The sequence below is a fragment of the Anolis sagrei genome, chromosome 6, assembly GCF_037176765.1.
Source record: "Anolis sagrei isolate rAnoSag1 chromosome 6, rAnoSag1.mat, whole genome shotgun sequence".
In the NCBI taxonomy this organism is placed as follows: domain Eukaryota; kingdom Metazoa; phylum Chordata; class Lepidosauria; order Squamata; family Dactyloidae; genus Anolis; species Anolis sagrei.
This window is the reverse complement of record NC_090026.1, coordinates 6,091,039-6,109,193: the sequence shown is the minus strand read 5'-3', so window position 1 is coordinate 6,109,193 and position 18,155 is coordinate 6,091,039. Positions and strand designations below refer to the sequence as shown.

General features: G+C 47.4%; 1 protein-coding gene across 3 annotated transcripts in view; it reads right to left on the bottom strand.

Moving 5' to 3' along the window:
* The window catches only part of KDM6B (lysine demethylase 6B), a 195,530-nt gene that overhangs the window by 151,676 nt on the left and 25,699 nt on the right, over window positions 1-18,155 (bottom strand). For 2 of the 3 annotated variants that reach the window (XM_067469705.1, XM_067469706.1), the window contains exon 2: window positions 3,305-3,415. The exons of the other annotated variant lie outside the window; for it this stretch is intronic. The gene's annotated coding sequence lies outside the window, so the exon portion shown is untranslated. The remainder of the gene's footprint in view (window positions 1-3,304; window positions 3,416-18,155) is intronic. 3 annotated transcript variants of the gene reach the window in all.

Genomic DNA, 18,155 nt, shown 5'->3' with positions numbered 1-18,155 from the left:
TATAAATAAAGTTTTATTATTATATTATTATTACTAGCCATCTCCTGCCACACGTTGCTGTGGCCCAGTCTGTGTATATGTGTTTTGGGTGTGTATATGTGTGTGTGTGTGTGTGTGTATATTTGTGTGTTTGCGTACATATATATATATATAAGTGGGTGTAAAAATGTGTATATATATGTGTGTGTGTGTATATATTTTTGTATTTGTGAGTTTATATGTGTACATGCATATTGTGTATATGTGTGTGTTCGTCTATATGCATATTTGTGTATATATATATATGTGTATGTGGATATGTACATGTGTGTGCATGTGTATATGTATAGACGTAAGAGTGCATGTATATGTGCATGTGTATATATGTGTGTGTGTATCTCTTTCCTTCCTTCCCCCCTTTTCTTTCTCTTCTGCTGTCTCTCTTTTCTTCCTTCTCTCTTTCATTCTTTCCTTCCCTCTTTCCCTCTTTCTCTACATCTTCCCCCCTTCCTTCGCTTCCTCTTTCCTTCCTTCTTTCCCTTTTTTCTTTCCTTCTCTCCTTCCTTCCCTAATTTTCCTTCCTTCCCCCTTTTTCTTTCCCTCCTTCTTTCTCTCCTTTCTTCCTTCTCTACCTCTTTCCTTCCTTCCTTCTCTCTTTGCTTTCATGCTTCCTTCTCCCTTTCCTTCTTTCTTTCCCTCCTTCCCTCTTTTTCTTTTCTTTTCTTTTCTTTCTTTTTTTCTTTTTCCTCCCCTTCCCTCACTCTCTCTTCCCATTTTCTGTATTGTCATTTAGCTTTTTGGGGCTTTTTAAGTCCCCTCTGCTGTGTTTTTCAGTGTTTTTACGAGTGAAGGACGTACATTGGGTTGTTAGGTGTCTTGTGTCCAAATTTGGTGTCAATTCCCCCAGTGGTTTTTGAGTTCTGTTAATCCCACAAACAAATATGACATTTTTATTTATATAGATTATTATATTCCTTCCCAAAAAATTAAAAAAAATGCCCCCTAAGTGAAGGTGTCCTTTCTCACATACGAATGCGCAGCTTTCTGCCTTCCATGAGAATGGAGGTGGAAGAGAAGGGTAGATAGGAGAGATAGGAGTCATCGTATTGGAGTGATCTCCCCGACTAAAGCCACGGCAGGCGGAAGGAGCCTCTCCATCCACACCCCCACTCGACGCATGCAAGCCATGTGCCACTCGGAACATGAAAGTGTGTAGAACTTTGTCACGTGAGCCACGGGTTCCGCCCCCTCCAACAGCCACAGCTGTGCTGCTGTCGCTGGGCTGATGTCCCCCCCCCAGACCCCCTCCCCTTCCTTTCCCCTGCCAGCCACTCCTCCGCAGACCCCCGGGCAGCCATCACCCATCACGTTTGCAATGGCTGATTTGCTCGGGCGGCCAATCACAGGCATGGGACCACCCAGGCATCCAATAGGAAGGCTGCGCTTCCAACCCAGGAGCCCAGGTTTTCCAGGCTGCCAGGTTCCAACCTCTAATGAACATCTTTTTACTCCCCCTTCCCCACCCCATTGCCCCATTCCCAAATACTTCAAAGCATTGCATAGATTTGAGGCATATGTGGGGGAGTGTGAGAAAACAAGGAAGCTCGGCTGGCAAGCACTCGCTGAGCCCGTTGCAGGATTTCCCTTCCAGGGCCCAGTCTTCCTCTTCTGCAAAATCGATACTGAAAAGTGTGCAAGGAAGGGAAGGAGTGAAAAAATAAATAAATAAAGTGCTACCGCATTTCCAAAAATGTAGGAATATTTTTGCTCCAAAACACTCAGAAAAAAAACAACAAAATGTGGCAAAGGTGTAGGAAAGGTAAATACAATATTACAGATCAATGAATGCACGGATTTGCTCAAGGAAGTCACGGCTCCTGTGGGTTTGCAAGACCTGAGTGAGCTCTCATTCATACAGTTTCCCTAAGGTCCCTTCTACACTGCCTATTTTTCATGCCAGAAGTGATTTGAGGAACTGCAAGTCACTTCTGGTGTGAGAGAATTGGCCAACTGCAAGGAGGTTGCCCAGGGAACGCCCAGATGTGAGAGAAGCGCAAAGGTGTAGGAAAGGTAAATACAATATTACAGATCAATGAATGCACGGATTTGCTCAAGGAAGTCACGGCTTCTGTGGGTTTGCAAGACCTGAGTGGGACAGTGAATAGCCCTAAGGCCCCTTTTTTTTTCTTGAGAAACTGCAAGTCACTTCTGGTGTGAGAGTATTGGCCAACTGCAAGGAGGTTGCCCAGGGAACGCCACAGATGTTTAGCACTATACTATAGGAGTCCCTGCATGGGAAGCTGGAGCTGACAGATGGGGGCTCACCCCGCTCCCTGGATTCGTACCATCCTGCGGGAGGCTTCTCTGATATCCCTGCATGAGAAGCTGGAGCTGACAAACAGGAGCTCACCCTGCTCCCCGTATTCATACCATCCTGTGGGAGGCTTCTCTCATGTCCCCACATAGGAAGCTGGCGCTGACAGACAGGAGCTCACCCCACTCCCTGGATTCCTACCATCCTGTGGGAGGCTTTTCTCATGCCCCCGCATGAGAAGCTGGAACTGATAGATGGGAGCTCACCCTCCTCCACAGATTCATACCATCCTGCTGTATGAATCTCTGATATCCCCGCATGAGAAGATGGAGCTGACAGACAGGAGCTCACCCCACTCCCTGGATTCGTACTATACTATAGGAGGCTTCTTCCAAGTCCCCGCATGGGAAGCTGGAGCTCACCCCACTCCCCGGATTCCTACCATCCTGTGGGAGGCTTTTCTCATGTCTCCGCATGAGAAGCTGGAACTGATAGATGGGAGCTCACCCCGCTCTATGGATTCATACCATCCTGTGGGAGGCTTCTCTGATATCCCCGTATGAGAAGCTGGAGCTGACAGATAGGAGATCACCCCGCTCCCCTGATTCATACCACCCTGTGGGAGGCTTCTCTGATATCCCCATATGAGAAGCTTGAGCTAACAGACAGGAGCACACCCCGCTCCCCAAATTCGTCCCATCCTGTAGGATGCTTCTTTAATGTCCCCACATGGGAAGTTAGAGCTGACAGATGGGAGCTCACCCCACTCCCTGGATTCGAACCGCCAACCTCTTGGTCAGCAGTCCTGCCGGCACAAGGGTTTAACCCACTGCGCCACAAAATCAAGATTATCCGCTTTGAACTGGATGATATGGCAGTGTAGACTCATATAATCCAGTTCGAAGCAGATAACGTGGGTAATCCGCTTTGATAATCCTGATTCTATGGCAGTGTAGAAGGGGCCTAAGTCAGATCTAACAGAGATAAACAAAGACAAACACATGTACTAACCGTTATCCAGGAAAAGTGGGGAGCATCTCCATTTCGCCCAGTAAGGATCTTACTTAGCAGTTGCAAAACCGAGATGGGAAGGCAGGTAACAAGACATGAAACAGCATCACCCTGAAAAATAAAATTGGTTTTGTTACTACAGACCAAGAAGCCCAACGTATTGGCTCATCTTTGCATATAGAACACAATATGTTACTTGGGAGCCTCCGGTGGAGCAGCAGGTTAAACCGCTGAGCTGCTGAACTTGCTGACCGAAAGGTTGTCAGTTCGAATTTGGGGAGCGGGGTGAGCTCCCACTGTAAGCCCCAGGTTCTGCCAACCTGGCAGTTCTAAAACATGCGAATGTGAGTAGATCAATAGGTACTGCTTCAGCAGGAAGTGTTTCATGCAATCATGCAGGCCGCATGACCTTGGAGGTGTCTACGGACAACGCCGGCTCTGCGGCTTAGGAATGGAGGTGAGCACCAACTCCCAGAGTTGGGCTTTACTTACTTAGGCGATCCCTCGTAGTCCGAGGATGATGGTCCTCCAAGTTCGGTGTCCTGGGAGTCGGTTCGTAGGTGGCTGTGGAGCCCAATTCTTGACCTGCATCTTCTCCCAAAGTGAGGGCATTGGTTTCCAGGTAGAAGGAGGTCCCGGTCAGGGTTGGCTTGATGCGCCTTCCTCTTGGCACGTTTCTCTCTTTCACCCTCCATTCGTGCCTCTTCAAATTCTGCAGCACTGCTGGTCACAGCTGACCTCCAACTGGAACGCTCAAGGCTTCCCAGTTCTCAGTGTCTATGCCAGAGTTTTTAAGGTTGGCTTTGAGCCCATCTTTAAATCTCTTTTCCTGTCCACCAACATTCCGTTTCCGTTCTTGAGTTCGGAGTAGAGCAACTGCTTTGGGAAACGGTGGGTAGGCATCTGGACAACATGGCCGGAGTTGATGGTGGAGGACCATCGCTTCAATGCTGGTGGTCTTTGTTTCTTCCAGTACGCTGACATTTGTCCGCCTGTTTTCCCAAGAGATTTGCAGGATTTTCTGGAGGCAGCGCTGATGGAATCGTTCCAGGACATCTGTAGACAGTCCACGTTTCGCAGGCATATTGCAGCGTTGAGAGGACAATAGCTTTATAGACAAGCACCTTGGTATCCTTACGGATGTCCCGGTCCTCAAACACTCTCTGTTCATTCGGAAAAATGCTGCACTCGCGGAGCTCAGGTGGTGTTCTATTTCAGTGTCAATGTTGACGTCTATAGACAGTCCATGTCTCGCAGGCATATTGCAGGGTTGGGAGGACAATAGCTTTATAGACAAGCCCCTTGGTCTCCCTACGGATGTCCCGGTCCTCAAACACTCTGCTTCATTCGGAAAAACGCTGTACTCGCAGAGCTCAGGTGGTGTTCTATTTCAGTGTCAATGTTGACGTCTGTAGACAGTCCACGTTTTGCAGGCATAGAGCAGGGTTGGGAAGATAATAGCTTTATAAACAAGCACCTTGGTATCCCTAAGGATGTCCCGGTCCTCAAACACTCTCTGCTTCATTCGGAAAAATGCTGCACTCGCAGAGCTCAGGCGGAGTTGGGCACAACTGGACTTAATGTCAAAGGGAAACCTTTACCTATTATACTGGACTTAACTCTCAAAATTCCCATCTCAATTCGTTTCCATAGGACCTATGTGGCTGCCTTTTGCAGTTTTAGTTATCTGCAACCAAGTAGGATTCTACTTCTTCCAGCTGCTTCACCTTTTTACCCCCAGCAACAATTATTTGTGGTTTGAGACAGGAGAAAGCAAAAACAAGAGAGAGATCTTAGGCCCCCTTTAAGTTGTATAATTGCAACATTGCTCCTGGGGCATTTATTTCCAAATTGTGTTTATCAGGCAAACGGGGACGACGTTCCGTGGGGTGGGGAGTCCTTTTCATCTTCTCATGGCGCACAAAGAGGACACGAGTACAGCAATTAATGAGCAATCGTTACAACTTTTCGCCCATATTGATTTCAAGGTGAAGAGGGATCTTTCTTTTTTGGCTGGCTTTATCTGGTTATTTACTTATCGTATCAGAAGTGAACCGAGGGTACAGTCGCAAAGTTTAAAAAACTTGGTATTATTCCAAAGGTCCTTTGACCAGAAGCTGGACACTTGGTGTGCCTCTGGTGTTGCTGTAAGAAGGTCCTCCATTGTACATGTGGCAGGGCTCAGATTGCATTGCAATAGATGGTCTGTGCTTTGCTCTTCTCCCCACTCGCATGTCGTGGACTCCACTTTGTGGCCCCATTTCTTAAGGTTGGTTCTACATCTCATGGTGCCAGAGCGCAGCCTGTTCAGCACCTTCTAAGTCGCCCAGTTTTCTGTGTGCCCAGGGGGGAGTCTCTCATTTGGTATCAGCCACTGCGAAACGTGGACTGTCTACAGACGTCACATGCAACTCCTGGAAAGATTCCATCAGCGCTGCCTCCGGAAAATCCTGCAAATCTCTTGGGAAAACAAGCGGGACAAAGGTCAGCATGCTGAAAGAAGGAAAGACCACCAGCACTGAAGCGATGGTCCTCCGCCATCAACTCCGCTGGACCGGCCACGTTGTCCGGATGCCCGACCACCGTCTCCCAAAGCAGTTGCTCTACTCTGAACTCAAGAACGGAAAACGGAATGTTGGAGGACAGGAAAAGGGATTTAAAGATGGGATCAAAGCCAAACCTTAAAAACTGTGGCATAGCCACTGAGAACTGGGAAGACCTGGCCCTTGAGCGCTCCAGGTGGAGGTCAGTTGTGACCAGCAGTGCTGCAAAGTTTGAAGAGGCACGAATGGAGGGTGAAAGAGAGAAACGTGCAAAGAGGAAAGCGTGTCAAGCCAACCCCGACCAAGACCGCCTTCCACCTGGAAACCAATGTCCTCACTGCGGGCTCCACAGTAATCTACAGACTCACAAGAATTCTGATCCTGGAAGACTATCCTACTCGGCCAACGAGGGATTGCCTAAGTAAGTAAGTAAGTAAGTAAGTAAGTATCAGCCACTGATTCAGGTTCCAGGTTTTCACCTGCCACTTTTGGACTCTTGCTTGCTGAGGTGTTCCTGCAGGTATCTCTGTAGATCTTAGAAAACTATTTCTTGATTAAGGCATTGGCGTGCTGGCTGATATCCAAACAGGGGATGGGCCAGAGATATCAAAGCCTTGGTCCTTTCATTATTGGCTGCTACATTTTCAGAGAAGTGAGGGAAGCGAATCATGGGGCCTCATCCGGGATTTAGAAAGGAAGTCGCTCGGTTTTGTCCTTCTGAATGTAAACATATACACAGTTACTAGATAAATAATCACCTTCTCCTGAGAAAAATGCATAATATTTATTTATTTATTTACTTTGCTTGTATACCGCAGTTTCTCAGCCCGTAGGCGACTCAACGTGGTTCACAACAGAGCAAAAACAGTCATAACAAAATAGCAATAAACGATTTAAAAACCATGAAAGCACAAAATACAGTAGTGGCACATCAATAACAACACAACAACGTCTCGTAACTAGAATCATGATCCAATTCGTTGTCTATAATTCCGTTCCTATATTCATCATATTCATTTCACTGTTTATCTGAATGCCTGTTCAAACAGCCAGGTTTTTAGCTTTTTTCGAAACACCATTAACGTCAGAGCTGATCTTATGTCCATGGGAAGGGCGTTCCACAGCCGAGGGGCCACCACAGAGAAGGCCCTGTCCCTTGTCCCCGCCAGCCGTGCTTGTGATGCAGGTGGGATCGAGAGCAGGGCCTCCCTAGAAGATCTTAGAGTCCTGGTGGGTTCATAGGCAGAGATACGTTCGGATAGGTAGCTTGGGCCCAAACCATTTAGGGCTTTAAAGGCCAACGCCAGCACTTTGAATTGAGCCCGGTAGCAGATCGGCAGCCAGTGGAGCTGGTGCAGCAGAGGAGTTGTGTGCTCCCTGCACTCTGCTCCTGTTAGTAGCATGGCTGCCGAGCGTTGGACTAGCTGGAGCTTCCGGGCCGTCTTCAAACGCAACCCCACGTAGAGAGCGTTGCAGTAGTCTAGGCGGGATGTAACAAGAGCGTGGACTACCGTGGACTAATATGACGAAGGACTATCACCTCACCTGCTTCAAAGGAAATCTAATACAAAACAGGAGCTTTTTTGTTGAGTTCCAGGACCAGAGAAGCAGATGGCGGAAACAGAAGAACGGCCTGCCTCAGGGGAGCGTGCTTGCTCCATCAAGCCCATCCTAGATAGCTTTGCAGAATTAAGATGTTTGCAGGTTAGGTTTTGGAAGGGAAATGGTTTGAAGGGTAAGGGTTAATGCAAAGGGGATGGTCTAAGACATGAATTGGCAAACTTGGGCCCTCCAGGTGTTTTGGACTTCAACTCCCACAATTCCTAACAGCCTACCGGCTGTTAGGAATTGTAGGAGTTTAAGTCCAAAACACCTGGAGGGCCCAAGTTTGCCCATGCTTGGTTCAGAAGGTGAACAGGTAGAAAGATCCAGAAACCGTTCCTACTCTCTCCCTTTGAAGCAACCTTATCTCCAATCGCTAAGATTCATGGAAGACGTAAAGTGTAATTTGACCTCCACTTGGTTCTACGTAAATATATGCTCCGAGCTCCTATTATTATAGCGAGGAGAGTTCAAAGAAGCAGATCTGAGGTGGAGATACGAATGGAAGTCAAGAAGGCAGGACCGATGTTTTGAAACCATCACTGCTGTTAAAGCAAAATTGAGGAGGGTTGGAGCGGGATGAAGAATTCGGCACAGTGGTCAAAGCGTCATCCACGTTACCGGCGGTCTTCCGCACAAGCGGGAAGATAAGAATCCAACGAGGAGAGAAAGAGAAAAATCCCACAATAAAGAAGACTGCATTGCCCAAAATTAGACAGAGTTGTCTAATTAGCAAGCCTTCCAAAAGGAATTAGCAACCAGGATGCCATCTGTGCATGAACTACCTCTTCTCTCACTCACGTAGAAACTTAAGAGTTGGAAGAGACCTTGTGGGCCATCCAGTCCAACCCTATTCTGCCAAGAAGCAGGAAAATCGCATTCAAAGTACCCCCAGCAGATGGTCATCAAGCCTCTGCTTAAAAGCCTCCAGAGGAGGAGCCGCCGCCACACTCCGGGGCAGAGAGTTCCACTGCTGAACAGCTCTCACAGTCAGAAAGTTCTTCCTAATGTTCAGGTGGAATCTCCTTTCCTGTAGTTTGAAGCCTTTTTTCCATGTCCTAGTCTCCACGGCAGCAGAAAACAAGCCTGCTCCCTCCTCCCTATGACTTCCCCTCATGTCTTGATCCATGGCCCTCATCATGTCTCCTCTCAGCCTTCTCTTGTGAAGGCTAAACATGCCCAGCTCTTTACGCCGCTCCTCATAGGGCTTGTTCTCCAGACCTTTCATCATCTGAGTCACCCTGTTCTGGAGTCAACATCTCCCTTAAACAAGCTTGCTCCCTCCTCCCTATGACTTCCTCTCACATATTTATACATGGCTATCATATCTCCTCTCAGCCTTCTCTTCTTCAGGCTAAACATAACCAGCTCTTTAAGCCGCTCCTCATAGGGCTTGTTCTCCAGACCCTTGATCATTTTAGTCACCTTCCTCTGGACCCATTTTCCTAGCTTCCAACAGACCTCACAACCTCTGAGGATGCCTGCCACAGATGCAGGTGAAACATCAGGAGAGAATGCTTCTAGAACATGGCCATACAGCCCGAAAAACTTAAGACAACCCATTTAACTACAGGGTTGTTGTAGATTTTTTCGGGCTATATGGCCATGTTCTAGAGGCATTTCTCCTGACGTTTCGCCTGCATCTATGGCAAGCATCCTCAGAAGTAATGAGGTCTGTTGGAACTAGGAAAAAGGGTTTATATATCTTTGGAATGACCAGGACGGGACAAAGGACTCTTGTCTGTTGGAGCTAGGTGTGAATGTTTCAACTGACCACCTTGATTAGCATTTGATTGCCTGGCAATGCCTGGAGCAACCTTTTGTTGAGAGGTGATTAGATGTCCTTGTTTGTTTCTTCTCTGTTGTAGGACATCTAATCACTTCTCAACAAAAGATTGCTCCAGGCACTGCCAGGCAATCAAATGCTAATCAAGGTGTATTGTCAAAGGCTTTCATAGCCGAAATCACTGGGTTCTTGTAGGTTTTTCCGGGCTATATGGACATGTATATAGCCCGGAAAAACCTACAACAACCCACTAATCATGGTGGTCAGTTGAAACATTCACACCTAGCTCCAGCAGACAAGAGACCTTTGTCCCACCCTGGTCATTCCACAGATATATAAACCTTTTTTCCTAGTTCCAACAGACCACACTACCTCTGAGGATGCTTGCCATAGATGCAGGCGAAACGTCAGGAGAGAATGCCTCTAGACCATGGCGATATAGCCTGAAAAAACCTACAACAACCCTATTATTATTATTATTATTTCTTCTTCTACTACTACTACTACGACTACTACTATTATGAGAGCCCTCCAATTAGTTTTTCTCCTGCCCCATTTCTCTTGGGGAGATAAACGACAGAGTTGAGCTACTGGGAAGAAGGTGCAGGTGTTCTTTCCCCTCGCATGGCTGGGTTTAACTGCACACGCCACCACGCCCGCCGTAGATCCTGCGATACAAGGCAGGATATAAATATCCTAATGTATGAATTAAGATACGAAGTGGGGAGGAGTCCAGAGCACAAACACACACACACACACACATGCCTCTCTCGCTTGCAAACAAGAAGGGAGGTGATCAAAGAGGTCTAGCTCCACCCAATCTACGTCAATTCCAAATCTTGCTTTACTTTGGCAAGGGAGAGGCAGCGACTCCGGATTAATACTCTGCTACGTCTAATACGGCAACGGAAGGCTTTGTTATTAACCGGCACCAGATCAGCCGTGTGAATGAGAGACATCCAAATCATTCTGACACCCAGATCCTGAAGAGTCAAGGCTTTGGATTCTCCATCTGAAATAGTATTTTTTGTCTGTTGTCTTCTGCTCTATCAAGCATTGTTGTGTGTGTTCGAGTGAGCCTTATCTTCCCAGGATAGGTCCAAAGTACAACACTCATTCTGCATTAATGCTTTGCTACACCTGCAAAGTGACTGCGACAGTGCAGCAGGTTAAACCACTGAGTTGAAGACTTGCTGACCGAAAGGTCGGCCATTCAAATCCGCAGAGCGAGGAGAACTCCCATTGTTAGCCCCAGTTTCTGCCAACCTAGCTGTTCGAAAACATGCAAATGTGAGTAGATCAATAGGTACCGCTCTGGCAGGAAGGTAACAATGCTCCATGCTCCATATAAGGACCTCCTGGTGGTGCGGCAGGTTAAACCGCTGAGTTGCTGAACTTGCTGACCGAAAGACCAGCAGTTCTAATCCGCGGAGCAAGGTGAGCTCCCGTTGTTAGTCCCAGCTTCTTCCAACCTAGCAGTTCGAAAACATGCAAATGTGAGTAGATCAATAGGTACCGCTCTGGTGGGAAGGTAACAACGCTCCATGCCAGTGTAGACTCATATAAGGACCTCCTGGTGGTGCGGCAGGTTAAACCGCTGAGTTGCTGAACAAAAGATCAGCAGCTCTAATCCGCGGAGTGAGATGAGCTCCCATTGTTAGCCCCAGCTTCTGCCAACCTAGCAGTTCGAAAACATGCAAATGTGAGTAGATCAATAGGTACCGCTCTGGTGGGAAGGTAACAACGCTCCATGCCAGTGTAGACTCATATAAGGACCTCCTGGTATTGCGACAGGTTAAACCGCTGAGTTGCTGAACATGCTGAGTTGCCTTTGGGCTGATATGGGCGTGGCAAAAATGATATAAATAAATAAATAAATTGCTGACCGAAAGATCAGCAGTTCTAATCCGCGGAGCGAGGTGAGCTCCCGTTGTTAGTCCCAGCTCCTGCCAACCTAGCAGTTCGAAAACATGCAAATGTGAGTAGATCAATAGGTACCGATCTAGCGGGAAGGTAACAACGCTCCATGCCAGTGTAGACTCATATAAGGGCCTCGCGGTGGTGCGGCAGGTTAAACTGCTGAGTTACTGAACAAAAGATCAGCAGTTCGAATCAGTGGAGCAAGGTGAGCTCCCATTGTTAGCCCCAGCTTCTGCCAACCTAGCAGTTCGAAAACATGCATATGTGAGTAGATCAATAGGTACCACTCTGGCGGGAAGGTAACAACGCTCCATGCCAGTGTACTCATATAAGGGCCTCGCAGAGCGAGCTGAGCTCCCATTGTTAGCCCCAGCTTCTGCCAACCTAGCAGTTTGAAAACATGCAAATGTGAGTAGATCAATAGGTACCGCTCTGGCGGGAAGGTAACAATACTCCATGCCAGTGTAGACTCATATAAGGGCCATCTGGTGATGCAGCGGATTAAAGCACTGAGCTGTGGAACTTACTGACCAAAAGGTTGTTTGTTCAAATCCACGGAGCGAGGTGAGCCCCCATTGTTAGCCCCATCTTCTGCCAACCTAGCAGTTCGAAAACATGCAAATGTGAGTAGATCAATAGGTACTACTCTGGTGGGAAGGTAACAACGCTCCATGCCAGTGTAGACTCATATAAGAACTCCTGGTGGTGCGGCAGGTTAAACTGCTGAGTTGCTGAACAAAAGATCAGCAGTTCTAATCCGCGGAGTGAGGTGAGCTCCCATTGTTAGCCCCAGTTTCTGCCAACCTAGCAGTTCGAAAACATGCAAATGTGAGTAGATCAATAGGAACCGCTCTGGCTGTAAGGTAACAATGCTCCATGCCAGTGTAGACTCATATAAGAGCCTTCTGGTGGTGCAGTGAATTAAACCGCTGAGCTGCTGAACTTGCTGGCTGGAAGGTTGGTGGTTCGAATCTGGGGAGCAGGGCGAGCTTCCACTGTTAGTCCCAGCTTCTGCCAACCTAGCAGTTTGGAAACATGCAAATGTTTGCTGGCTGGAAGGTTGGTGGTTCGAATCTGGGGAGCAGGGTGAGCTTCCACTGTTAGTCCCAGCTTCTGCCAACCTAGTAGTTCGAAAACATGCGAATGTGAGTAGATCAATAGGTACTGCTTCTGTGGAAAGCTAACAGCGCTCCAAGCAGTCATGCCAGTGGCCACATGACCTAGGAGGTGTCTAAGGACAACGCCGGCTCTTCGGCTTAGAAATAGAGATGAGCCCCAACCCTCAGAGTCGGACACAACTAGACTTTATCTTTTAGACCTGCAAGAGAAGGTTGTTATTCTGGAATAAAACATCACAAGCTCCGGTAGGCTGTTGGGAATTGTGGGAGTTGAAGTCCAAAACACCTGGAGGGCCCAAGTTGGCCCATGCCTGCCTTAGAGGCACAAGTCAGAAACAACTTGAAGGCACACAACAACAAGCTTGGCAACAGCAGTGGTTAGATTACCCTGGATTCATATTTTGCTCGGTCCGCAAAGGAGGAGATGCTTTATGGCAGACTTGTCGTAAGCTCGAGCAAACATGGATATCGAAGCCACGGCAAACATAAATATCACGAGACAGCTCGTCTCGGTTTATTTAATTTTGGGTGGGGAAGTGTTTGTTTTATTATTATTATCATTTTGGGGTGGGTGGGTGGGTGGTTTGGCTCTCTGGTGCAAGAGGAGAGAGCTTGCCAATGCGCATGGAGGCGCATTTGGAGAGCGGCGCAAACCTGCCCCCGGCATTTGTGATCAAGGCGAGGCTGGTGTCCCTACGCTGGGCGAGTTCCAAATGGGTCATTCGGTGGGGGCCGTGCAGCGGGGAAGCTTGCATGTCGGAGAACATGCCTAGCATGTGAGGAGCCAAGGCACACGCCGCCGGGCCCTCGGGGGCAGAGCATCACCTCATTGCATGTTCTGGCTTTCCCGTGTTTCCCTGCCCTCCCCCCCTCTGGCCATACGGAGGAGTAGCGTGTGCAGGCGTGTTCCATGTGTGAGGGAGCGTGTCCGGGCGTGCCCTGTGGATGTGTGTGCGTGCACGTGCGTCTCCTAGCAGCTGTTTCTAAGCTCCCCCCCCCCCTTCCACTCCCCATTGCCCGAGCAACAAGGCCGCGGCTGGGATGCCATTGGTTGCCGCAGCCGGTGATGTCAGCATCTCCGAAAAGTTAATAGGGCGGCTGGGGAAGAGGGCAAACATTCCTGCCACTGTTCCCATAGCAACAAGGCAAGCACCCCAGCTGGGGTGCCTTACCCCCCCCTCTCTAACCCCCCCCCCCAACCACACACACACACATCCTTCATCTTATGTGCTTGTGCACCCATTGCAATACGCATGCGCCGTTTCCACCCATCCCCCTGCAAGCTGCCTTTGGCTTCCATGCACGAGAGAAAGGCTGGGAGAAGGGGAGGCTCTCTCTCTCTCTCGCTACTACGACCTCCTCCTACTCCTCCTCTTGCCCTGCAAAACCCCACAAGTCAAGCACAGAGTTATGAGCAGGAGACTTGCAGGGTGGGGAGGGTCATAGAATCATAGAATCAAAGAGTTGGAGGAGACCTCCTGGGCCATCCAGTCCAACCCCATTCTGCCAAGAAACAGGAATATTGCATTCAAATCACCCCTGACAGATAGCCATCCAGCCTCTGTTTAAAAGCTTCCAAAGAAGGAGCCTCCACCACACTCCGGGGCAGAGAGTTCCACTGCTGAACAGCTCTCACAGTCAGGAAGTTCTTCCTCGTGTTCAGATGGAATCTCCTCTCTTGTAGTTTGAAGCCATTGCTCCATTGCGTCCTAGTCTCCAAGGAAGCAGAAAACAAGCTTACTCCCTCCTCCCTGTGGCTTCATAGAATCATAGAATCATAGAATCAAAGAGTTGGAAGAGACCTCCTGGGCCATCCAGTCCAACCCCATTCTGCCAAGAAGCAGGAATATGCATTCAAAGCACCCCTGACAGATGGCCATCCAGCCTCTGTTTCAAAGCTTCCAAAGAAGGAGCCTCCACCACACTCCGGGGCAGAGAGTTCCTCTGCTGAATGGCTCTCACAGTCTTCCTCATGTTCAGATGGAATCTCCTCTCTTGTAGTTTGAAGCCATTGCTCCATTGCATCCAGGGAAGAAGAGAACAAGCTTGCTCCCTCCTCCCTGTGACTTCCTCTCACATATTTATACATGGCTATCATATCCCCTCTCAGCCTTCTCTTCTTCAGGCTAAACATGCCCAGCTCCTTAAGCCGCTCCTCATAGGGCTTGTTCTCCAGACCCTGGATCATTTTAGTCACCCTCCTCTGGACACATTATTATTATTATTATTATTATTATTATTATTACTTTATTTGTACCCCGCTAGCATCTCCCGAAGGATTCGATGCGGCTCACAATAGGCCGAAGCCCAACACAATACAACAATACAACATCTAGCAAATAAAAACAGTAAAGTAGAAAAACAATAACAATAGCAATACGACAAGACATTATTAAAAACTGAGTCGGCCAAAGTAGGGGTACAAGGTTAAAAGTGCTGATGTGTCGGAGGGGTGTGGGATTATGATATAAGTGCGGTGTGCAGTGTACGGTGATTTGGTACTAAAGTGCTTCTGGGATTTGGTAGTGGGAGATTCCTAATCTGAAAAGTCACATTGGAACAGCCAGGTTTTCAAATTCTTTCTGAAGACTGCCAGTGTAGGGGCTTGTCTGAGATCTTTCGGGAGGGCATTCCAGCTTGTCAATATCTCTCTTGAATTGTGGTGCCCAGAATTGGACACAATATTCCAGGTGTGGTCTAACCAGAGCAGAATAGAGGGGTAGCATGACTTCTCTAGATCTAGACACTATGCTCCTCTTGATGCAGGCCAAAATCCCATTGGCTTTTTTTGCCACCACATCACATTGTTGGCTCATGTTTAACTTGCTGTCCATGAGGACTACAAGATCTTTTTCACACGTCCTGCTCTCGAGCCAGGCATTGTCCCCCATTCTGTATCTTTGCATTTCGTTTTTCCTGCCAAAGTGGAGTATCTTGCATTTGTCACTGTTGAACTTCATTTTGTTAGTTTTGGCCAATCATCTCTCTAATCTGTCAAGATCGTTTTGAATCCTGCTCCTGTCTTCTGGAGTATTGGCTATCCCTCCTAATTTGGTGTCGTCTGCAAACCTGATGATCCTGCCTTCTAACCCTTCATCTAAGTCATTAATAAAGATCCTGAACAGGACCGGGCCCAGGACGGAACCCAGCTGATGGCACTCCACTGGTCACTTCTTTCCAGGATGAAGAAGCACTGGTGAGCACCCTCTGGGTTCATCCATTTAACCAATTACAGATCCACCTCACCATAGTTTTGTCTAGCCCACATTGGACTAGTTTGTTTGCCAGAAGGTCATGGGGGACCTTGTCAAAGGCCTTATTGTCGAAGGCCTCCGGGTGTGTGTGTTGAACTTCAATTCCCACAATTTGGGACAACTTCCTAACAGCCTCAGGCCCCTTCCTTTGGCCCTGTAAATATGTAATTGTCCTATTATAATGTGCTTCAGTACAGATACCACTTTAAGTAACTTTCATAGTACATACAGGACACACTAATAGTGAAAGGGTCTTTGAGTGAAATTTGCAAATGCTAAGCAAGGGGCTTTGTATGAAATTAACAGAGAAATATACCCTTTCTCTGTAGAAAAGGAGCAACATAGAAGAAAATGTTTTTAAGAAACAAGATGTGACATGTAGAGGTCATACAAAGTTCAAACCTACATGGGAAGTAGTTGTGTTGTGGTTAAGTTCAAAGGTTGTGGTTAAGCGCAGAGTCTGCAGGTACAAGATCCATACTTTGTTTTTTAACACGATCGTGAGATCAGGAGTATTGTGCTCCAGAACTCTGTCTGTCTGAATCTGGAAGTCCCAGAGGAGTTTGACGTGTTCATTCTCCGTAACTCTTTCCAACTTGTGATCCCACCAGTACTTTGTCGCAGGCAAATGGTGTTTGTGAAGTTCCAATTAATCATCTGAGCAAAGGTGTTGTGCCTCTGCTTTTAGTCTGTCTGCACAATCTTCTTGCAGCAGCTGAGGATGGGATCTATTGTTTCATCTGCTTCCTTGCAAAGACTGCATTTCGGATCTGTCGTCAACTTTTCAATTCTGGCTTTGATGGCCTTGGTTCGAATGGCTTGTTCTTGGGCTGCCAGAATCAGGCCCTCTTTTATCTCCTTTTTCAAAGTCTCATTTGTGAGCCACCGCCATGTTTTTTTCTTTGTCAATTTGGCTCTCAATCTTTCCCAGGAACTGTCCATGGAGAGCCTTCTTTTGCCAGTTTTCTCTTCTGCTCTGGATTGTGTTTTTACAGTATTCCCTCTTTGTCTTTTGCACATTATTATTATTGAGAAGGAAGGGGAAAAGAGGGATGCAAACATTTTCCAGGTGAAGTCAAAGGTCTTCTCCCCACATTAATGATTAACTCGTTCCCATAAGGAGAAGAGAAACCTTAAACAAAGAAACTCATAGTTGGGGAACACAAGTCCATGCCAGCACCAGCAAACAAAAGTTACTGGGGTGTTGTAGGTTTTTTGGGCTATATGGGAGAAGAATGCCTCTAGAACATGTCCATATAGCCTGAAAAACCTACAACAAACCAGTGATTCCAGCCATGAAAGCCTTCGACAATACATTAAACAAAAGTTATATTTCATGTACAATGACAAGCTCTGAAATTACCTTCTGTCTAGATATCTCAGTCTTGTGTATGCTGAAGCCAATCAAACACATTTAAAACCATGTAAATCAGTGGTTTCCAACTTGTGGGCCACAGCCCACTGGTGGACCGTGAGACCTGAAACAAGGTCCATAGCTCTAGATTTTTAAATATGGTTTTCCATGGGCGGGCCGATGGTGACTACTGGATGGCATATGTTCTGTATCAGAAACTAGAGCTGAGGTGGTCTATCCAATGCAGTTTTCTGAATCAGCACCCCTAATAACCAAACCAAATCTAAAGTTGACCAAAAACGGATTCGTAACCCTTTTGGTACTAATGTTGGAGAGTAGTCCCTGGTCAAAGTGATCCCTGTTCAAGTAGTCCCTGTGGTCCCTTGTCAAAGTGGTCCCTATCCAAGTAGTTCCTGGTCAAAGCTATTGTCCTCCCAACCCTTTTATATGCCTGCAAAAGGTGGACTGTCTACAGACGTCACACTCAACTCCTGGAACGATTCCATCAGCGTTGCCTTCGAAATATCCTGCAAATCTCTTGGAAAGACAGGCAGACAAAAGTCAGTGTGCTGAAAGAAGCAAAGACCACCAGCATTGAAGCGATGCTCCTATGGCATCAACAACACTGGACTGGCCACGTTGTCCAAATGCCTGATCACCATCTCCCAAAGCAGTTACTCTACTCCAAACTCAAGAATGGGAAATATAATGTTGGTGGACAGGAAAAGAGATTGAAAGATGTGCTTAGTTAACTTGAAAAACTATGGCAAGTAGTCCCTGGTCAAAGCTATTGTCCTCTCAACCCTGTTATATGCCTGCAAAACGTAGACTGTCTACAGACATCACACTCAACTCCTGGAATGATTCCATCAGCGTTGCCTCTGAAAAATCCTGCAAATCTCTTGGAAAGACAGGCAGACAAAAGTCAGTGTTGCTGGAAGAAGCAAAGACCACCAGCACTGAAGCGATGCTCCTATGTCATCAACTACGCCGGAGTGGCCACGTTGTCCGTATGCCGGATCACTATCTCCCAAAGCAGTTACTCTACTCCAGTGTTTCTCAACCTGTGGGGGTCGCGAGGGGGTATCAGAGGGGTCACCAAAGATCATCAGAAAACACAGTATTATCTGTTGGTCATGGGGGTTCTGTGTGGAAGTTTGGCCCAATTCTATGGTTGGTAGTGTTCAGAATGCTCTTTGACTGTATGTGAACTATAATTCCCAGAAACTACAACTGCCAAATGTCAAGTCTATTTTCCCCAATCTCCACCAATG